Source organism: Cyprinodon variegatus, unplaced genomic scaffold (genome assembly GCF_000732505.1).
Source record: "Cyprinodon variegatus isolate N-32 unplaced genomic scaffold, C_variegatus-1.0 Scaffold990, whole genome shotgun sequence".
NCBI lineage: Eukaryota > Metazoa > Chordata > Actinopteri > Cyprinodontiformes > Cyprinodontidae > Cyprinodon > Cyprinodon variegatus.
The window spans coordinates 202462-211183 of NW_015151443.1; the positions used below are offsets into that span (position 1 = coordinate 202462).

At 39.6% G+C, this 8722-nt stretch overlaps 1 protein-coding gene across 4 annotated transcripts in view; it reads right to left on the minus strand.

The window, feature by feature from the left end:
- LOC107100586 (peptidyl-prolyl cis-trans isomerase FKBP8-like) overlaps positions 1 to 8722 on the minus strand; it is a 54736-nt gene that overhangs the window by 7734 nt on the left and 38280 nt on the right. The gene's annotated exons all lie outside the window — the stretch shown is intronic.

Here is an 8722-nt window from a genome sequence, read left to right on the forward strand (position 1 = left end):
ATATATATATATATATATATATATATATATATATTATATATATTCATTTTGCTTTAGATATTTTTTTTCTAAATGCAACAGACATGTTACTACAATGGTTTATCAGGGACCAAATACCTTATTTTGTTTTGTCTTATTTCCTGTTGTTGATAACTGGTATTTGATAAGCACATTTGTTTTTTATTGAAAGCTAGAAGGGGGGAAATACTTGGCTAATATCACTGATAAAAGGAATACAGTAATGTTTCTTTTCTTTAAAAAGGATTTTGTGTCATGATCTTGGCACTGATTACTGGCTTAATTACTCATTCGATTCACCTGTCTCACTCCGCCTGGTTTCTCATCACTGCTCATCTGATCCACCTGCTCCTGCCTCTATTTGAGGTGCTTGCATCCAGTCATCAGGGCCAAATTACCTTGTTCTCTCTAGCCAGTGGTGAGAGTGTTTTTAGAGTTCCTTGGTGTTTCTGATTTCCTGATCCTGACCTGTTCTGCCTCTCAACCACTGAGATTGGCTGTACCAGTTTGTGTCCAGAGTCTGTCTTCAGACTCCTGAACCTCTGAGCCTGCCTATTCTGTTCTGATCTGTTTGTCTGACCTGGCTTCAGCCCCTGCATTTTCTCTGGGGCTGCAGCATCTGGGACACTGGGTGGCGCCCGCCACATTTTGTTGGAAGCCCACCGGCTAGATCCTGATTTCCTTGTTCTGTGGCTATGGACTGAACTTTTAGCCAGGCTAGTGACTCGTGTTCATGATTTTCCTCTGTTAGATTTATGTGGTCACTAACCTGTGTTTATTTTTTTCCAGAGTTTCCTGCCTCAGACACCCTAGTTGCTGCAACTGCTGAAGCACAGATCTTTGTTTTTAAATATACGCGTTTGAATAATCCCAATGTCTATCTTGCCTTGAATAATGGGTCGTCTGTTCTGTGTTTTGACATTTGACTCAGCTGTTGCTGTCATTAAATCTGTGTAACTTTATTTTTTTGTTTCCTATTAAATCTACTCATATGTATGTTGCTCATACTGACCCTGATTCTCTTCTAATACAAAGAAATGGTCACCGCCCACCCAGCCAGAACTCCAGCCCAGTGGAGGATGATGGAGGTTGAAAATCTCTGTAAACCTGATACAAGCTGAGTTTCCTTGGATAAATGTCTACATACTTTCATTTTATGATCAGTACAGATCAGAGCACTGGACTGAAGTGATCTGAGTTTGATGGGTTTTTTTTCTGGATATGAGTTAGACCTGCTTAGAAAAAGTGGAGCAAGCAACAGGAAATTATTTAACAAGTATGAACCCAATGACTTCAGCTCATCCAGGAATTATTCTGAAAGATAGTTAATTTAACATTCAATCGTCTCGCCTCTGCGCATTAATGGCTCACAATGGTTCATTATTAGTTCTTCTTAACACAGAGGTAATACAGAGAAGCATTGATCACAGTTTGGAGTAGAAAACAGGATAATTTTCTAACAAAAATACAATGAAGGGTAACTTTTAAAAATATGAAGATTCCTTGTGGTCACAGAAAAAAAACCTATCTAAAATGAAGTAGGGAAGTTCGGCTTCCTGCTCTTCCTTACACCGCTGCAGTTTCCTAAAAATAATAGCTCTGGGATTTGTGACGAGTCATGAATTATGCAAACTGGTTGTGCGACTGACACAGTTTATGTTACTCCAATACGACTGGTTGTATACACAGTCGGTGTGTGGCTAAGTTAGCAGGTGGTATCAGATTACCCTTTCACCTCTCATCTCTGGTGGCCTCACCCTGTATCACATACATCACTAAGAGGGGTGTGAAGTTGTCAGTTGAGCTGAGGCTTTAGAAACCTGAGCAGCATCACTACAGCCACCTATTGTGTTGGTGTCAAATGTGATAATATAATGACATATGAACTTACAACATATATGCCTTTTTACTTTGTACTTCAGGTTTGTTTATTATTATGATCTATCATATAAGTCATATAAAACATTAACAGTTGTGGCAGCAGTGTGATAAAAATTAGTGATGCTTTTGCAATTCTTTTGGATCACAAAACAAACAACCATTATGGATGGGTGCTTTGCATTATTCACACTCTGATCATACTTTATAGATGCAGGACAAATAATGAGACTTACATACCTTGAAAAGTCTGGATTACTGGTCCAGAAGGACTAATAAATAGTCACTTACTGGGCATGTGTAGGAGCTAAAGCAACATATATTTGATCCCATTATTATTGTTCTGCTCTTTGTGTAAACATTTAGACTAGGCACAAACTCCCATACCAACGCTTGTGCATCATGGATGCAAACTGTAATGAATTCCATTTCTGCACCATTGCCGACAAATTAGCACAGTTTAAAATGCAGCGCATTCGACACCATTCATCTGAGTCTTACATTAGCTGCATATTTTATACACATAATATCCTACATACAGTGAAATGTTATTACCCATTGAGATAAAAAAAATCACTTGCAATTTACAGGAATTGCATGTGATGACTTACAACTCCAGTCGTGATTATTCACAAGGCTCTGTGTCTGTGTTCATAGCCATTTACAGGCCTTCAGGCAATAGTTCAGTTGTGCACATGCAACAAAGCACACACATCAAGCTGGCAGTCTGCTGTTGTCTGTAAATATCTCTCCTTCCCACAGGGTCTAGTGTACATGTTTATTCAGGAACTTAGATGTTGCTGCTGTAAAATCATCTGAACAACTTTATCGATAAGCTGCTGCTGTGCTGTGTAACTTGGAAGAGACTGATTCTCTCAGATGGAAGGAAACGGGGCATGGCTTAAATGCCTTGTTTGCAAACAGCAAATATGCCTTTAACAGGATTATTGGCTCAACTGATAACTTTAGGCTTGTAGTTTTCACCTTTTGGCTCGAAGAGTAAAATTATCCAGGGGTACAACATTAAAACAATCCTAATCTAAGTGCCTGCAGTAATATCATATGCATATATGTTCAGTTGTTTAGACAGCTTTCGTTAGAAGCCAGTTTGCTTCAAAATTTTTATTTAATGTAATTCCTTGGAATGAGTTGGATGAATAAGAACTATTATTAGCTATATTCACTTTTCAAGGTTTTTATTTTTTATTTTTTTTTTTACCAGGTTCACACTATAAAGAGGAAGACTGCGGTGTGAGAGCAGCAAGAGTCAATATGTACATCTAAAATCTATAGTAAAGGATTTCAACACACCTCCTTGATTCTATCCATTGAAGAACAGAGTTAAAAATGAAAAAGATGACAGAAAGAAGCCAGTTCATTTTAACTAATTTCTACATCATCGCTGAACCTGAGGGTTGCTTTACATTATAAAGCATTTTATTCTGTATCTCTGTACTTATTCAGACTACACTAATGCTGGCTTTTACAGAGCTGAATGTTTGGTTTTGTAAACAGCCCGAGTGAAACCCCTCACTCATCATGTCATTAACTATTGATCAGTTTCCAACAGACAAATTATCCACTTTGCTGCTTCTGAGTCACCCAGACTGAGGCACATCATTAAAGGGGTGATGAGTCATTGATATTGCTGCTTAAGTGCAAGCAGCTCTAACTACAGTAAATGTGCCACATTGATGCACTGAAGACAAAATGATGAATTATTCTGCTCCACAGCCACATTTCAGTCTATCACTGCTTGATTCAACAGGTGTAACGCTTTAAACATCAAAAGCTGGTATGAAAAAAAAGAAAAAACAAAGCGTCATGCAAAGCAGGATTTTTGTCTGAGGCACGAAAGAATGATGAGACTGACCTTGTGGGCATTAAACAAACCCAACTTGACTAGTGAGAAGCTAGGAATGCATCGTGCTGACAGATATATAAGGTTGATGGTGTCACAAAGGTCACTGCAGATTAGCTCACTATTGAGGTGTTGAACTGAGCTCAGCCAGTGAACCTCCAGGGTCCTGTTAGTGCAAATGGGAAGCAGAAGATGGTCAGCAGAGCAAGATTCCTTCACATGAGCCCAGAGAAACCCGAACCTTCAACTGCAAAATGGAGAATCAATAAAGTAAGCAGCAATGGCTTCAGCCTTCCTGTCTGCTTTGGAACAAAATTATAAAACAAGAGGAAAGATGTTAAAACTGTTCACCCACTTTCTGAAAAATTTACATTAAGGTATTCAGCATTTACACAATAATAAAAGGGAAAAACTCACATACAACGTTTGAATTTGCAATAGGCCTACTTTAAAAAAAAGTTTTAGAATTAAATGTTTTCTCTTTTTTACTTTTTCCATTCGACAGACTGTATTGAAGTTTAAAGGAATTTCTGTCTGACAGCCCACAAAATATAATTCATCACTGTGAAGAAAGAAAACCGAATGCTTTCCAGGCTGTTTGAAGGAGAAAGATCTCATAAGCGTGCTCTGCCTTTATAGTCAGTTCTTTTCAGATGAATACATTTAAAAACACCTGTGGTAGCAACTGTTCTCCATAGTCCCTTTTTTAAGCTGTTTTCTTAGAGAACACCAGTGAGCAAACAGCAATACAAGAACAAAGAAAACATAACACAGGTCAGGGAAAAGGCTGTGGAGAAACAAATATCCCAAGCTAACATATCATGGACCGATGGGTAAATAGAGAAGAAGCATAAAGGCACCCGGTTAATCTGGGAGAGATGCACAGCTCAGGTGGGAGAATATGATCAGGAGACAACTTTGAGTTGTGCATTTCAGAGCTGTTCCCTAGGCTGAATAGCCGGGAGAAAGTCTCTGTTAGGCTAAAGCAATAAGAAGTACATCTTAAAGTTTATCAAATTAATACAGAAACACAATCCTTTAAACTTAATCTTTATTTTTAACATACTTTGTCTGGATGTTAAATGATATTCAGACAGTTCCATGTTTTGCTTGGTTAAGTCTCTCCATCCTGGCCGATGAGGTAGCTTTGCTGCAGATGTTTGTTTCATCGTTGTTTAAAAGCTATAAGGCATACATTGAAAATGAGAGCAAATCAATTATTCATTATTCATTTCATCCTGTGTTAAAAGAAGCTAGTAAGTTGTTGTCTAACCCCAACCACAAGACGCAGAGAGGGTCTTTGGAGGCAATGAAGAGTCTAAGGATATTAATAGCAAACTGATTGAAAGATGTAAGAGATTTGCTTGTTTGATTTGGTCTGACAGGACTTAGAGACAGAACCAGGCTGATACCCGACCAGATCTTGGTCAACAGACTTCTTCTCTCCAATATTCCCTGCAGGTCATGGTGAGGACTCAGCGTGGTGAGACAGGATTTGTGGATCAGTGAGGTAACCTTAGCAAAACACTAAGCTATCGAAAAACAAATTGTGTTTCACTTCTTTTTCTTAGGTTCTCAACAGAGTATTTCACTTTGAAAATTGACCTGACTTAAAGGAAAATTCCGGTTTTTAACACTTTTAGCCCATTTTCTGTAGTGTCCAGGATGAAATCGAATGATCGACACCAAAATTTTGACAATTGGTCCTGTCTCTGCAATTTGGCTCATGCAGAATCCCCCCCTGGCTGCTTCAGAATGGCTTCCATAGTGCATGTCCGATAATGTCCTTAAAACAACCTTAAACGTTCTTTTTTTAAAATATGCTACTCACCGGGTCGTCAGCGCTGTTCAATGACGTTCCAAAAAAAGTTTCGTAAAGAAAAAACGTTCCTGTAGTGTTTTATTTAGCATTTTGTAAATCCCATTGAGTTCTGTTGGAATAGTCAATATCCCTCCGCCACCGGAAACGGAAATGGGGCCTGTTTACGCTTAGTTGTAGTCTTTTCGCAAGGCCCAAGTGTTTCTGCTTCACTCTGTGTACTCCGACGTCGAGGTGCTAACGTCTCTGTTAAACACTTTAAAAAACTCTGAAAATGGAATACGAAAGGTGGATTCTTGAGGAGGACATATTGGACTTTGAGTTTGACGGTAGAGGATACCGTCGCCAACTAGTGGTCTGGAGTGTGCAACGCTTCAGATTCGAACGGGAAGCGGAAGTTTATAAGCGGTTGTGATGTATCGGAAAAAATAGTTCTGGGATTTACAAAATGCTAAATAAAACAAGACAGGAACGGTTTTTCTTCACGAAACTTTTTTTGGAACGTCATTGAACAGCGCTGACGACCCGGTGAGTAGCATATTTTAAAAAAAAAGAACGTTTAAGGTTGTTTTAAGGACATTATCGGACATGCACTATGGAAGCCATTCTGAAGCAGCCAGGGGGGGATTCTGCATGAGCCAAATAGCAGAGACAGGACCAATCGTCAAAATTTTGGTGTCGATCATTCGATTTCATCCTGGACACTACAGAAAATGGGCTAAAAGTGTTAAAAACCGGAATTTTCCTTTAAAAAAAAGCTCTGCTCTTATGAAGAAAATAAAGTAATACTATTGAAGAAGAGCTCTGCCACTTGATCAACTGGGTATGAAAACCAACATGTCTGATGTAAAAGAGGCTTTAATGAATATTTGCAAATTAATCTAAATTAAACTGAAAAGGAATGATGCAACCTGTCCGGGGTGGACCCCACCTCTCGCAACATTAGGTAGGCTAAACGATCTCATATAGCAACAGATCATGTCTCCATGTAAGAGTTTCCTCAAAAGGTTAGAGTAAAACTCAACCTATCAATTCTGAGTCTGAAATGTCTTAAAAAGGAACTTTTAAGGATTTCCCCAGGAATTGAAAAAATGACATTTCTGTTTAAAACAACCACAATGTGACTTAATTAAAACAATTGTGCAATGCAGATCAGGTAAAATTTCTCAAGGGGATGTGAAAAAAATCAGTGACTGTAATCTAGAAACCTTGTTTGTAAAAAAGTTATTAGGTTAAGGTGATAACTTTTTAGAAATGGAAATGTCTTGAGAGCTGTACTGAAAGAAATTTTGCTTTGTATACATTCTGTGTGTACAGAATGACAATAAAGTCTGTCTTAGTCTAAATTATTGGTTGGCAGTAACAACAACCATTTTGTTTGTGATAGTTCCACATTATCTTAGCTCTGTCATTCTTCACCACCTTTACAGACAGCTCCAATTTTGACCTCTGGGTCTCCAGTTTGTGTTCTGCACAGATGTTTCTGTACACTATATGAGCCACTTGGTTATGATGTTACCTGTATTCCTTTTCTGCCAATATCTTTTACACTGCTGTGCAATGGTGGATTGTTCCTGAAACCTCTTTGCATAGCCTGCAAATGGAATCTTGCCTGGAAAGGTAAGGCTGGTCCTCTATTGGTCTGGTGCACAAGGCATGCCCCTCTGCTTCCATTATTAGTGCTTCTTGTGCTGTCCTGGCCATCTCTAGCCATTGGTATGATTTTTTTTTATATCAGCAACTTCAGTTATCTGTCAGTGGTACAACCCATGTAACATTTTTTCCATGGTGGTTCCTCCGATTCTTTCATTTCCAGCCTGCACTGTCTAAGACATTCACTACCTGCTTCATCCCTTGCGGCCATTTTTCTGAAGTATTCTTTGAGCTTGAATGTTTTATCTTCAATGCTCACTAGCCATCTGCCTCCTTCTTTGCACTTAGTTTATGGTCTGTGGATACTGGATTATGTGTGGGACCCACCATGTACCTGAATAGGCTCCTAAGCCAACTTATTAGCCCAACAGGGTATCTGATTACTGGAAAGGTGTAGCTGTTGATTCTACGGACATTATTCTTTCCATTGAGCTGACTTCTCAGAATTTGCCTTAATCGTTGCACGTATTTGGCTGTTGCCGCTTTCCTTGTGGCCTCTTCATGGTTGCCATTTGACTGGGGTATTTCAGTGTACAACTTCAGGCATTCCAGGATCCGTGTGTGGTATTGAGTTGTAGGTTTTCTTGTAATCAACTCAGCCTATGCAAAGGTTTGTTTGTCTGGTTTTACAGTCTTAGGAAAAGGTTCTGTCAACCTAGTAGTTGGTGTTTGGCTCTTCTGCTGTTTCTACTTATGCCTTTCTGTGCTTTAGTCATGTGTTGATCCATGTGCCCACTTATCTTCGCCACTATGGTGCCTGAACAGGAGCCTCCATGTTGTGAAGAGACAGGTTATTGGCTAGTAGTTGGTTGGGATTGACCCCTTCTTGGGGTCTTTCGTTATCAGGACTGTTGAACCCTCAATCAGCCATTCAGGATGGGTCCTGCTCTTAAAAGCTATGTAATTTGTGCTGCTAGGCTAAGAAGTGTGTTTCTTCAGCCAGTAAGACCTTGTTCAGGGAGGTTCGCTTAGGTCGTTTAGCCAATGTTCCACATTTTAATGTGATGTGTCCTTCTTCAAGATACTTTTCCAGTTTGGTTCAGTCTCCAGCCTTGGTTGTTTGGCTTTTGTATTGTTACCCTGCAACTGTAAGTACAACTTAGATCAGGCATCCCCAAACTCGGTCCTCAAGGGCCGCTGTCCTGCAGGTTTTAGAGGTTTCCTTGTTTCAGCACAGCTGATTTTAATTGAAAGCTGATTAACAGGCTTCAGCTCTACTGCAATCATGATAATCAGCTGTGCTAAAGCAGGGAAACCTCTAAAACCTGCAGGACAGCGGCCCTCGAGGACCGAGTTTGGGGATGCCTGACTTAGATGGTTACCTCATATGTATAATTCACTCCTATCATATCCCTTCTCCATTTTAGTCCTTAACAGATCTTTTAGATCTCTATTTACCCTGTGAGTCCATACTCCAAACCAGGGGCGTCTCTAGGTTTAAGGGACAGGGGTGGCTCACCCCCCAGAATATAAGCCGGCGAAATAGCCCGCGC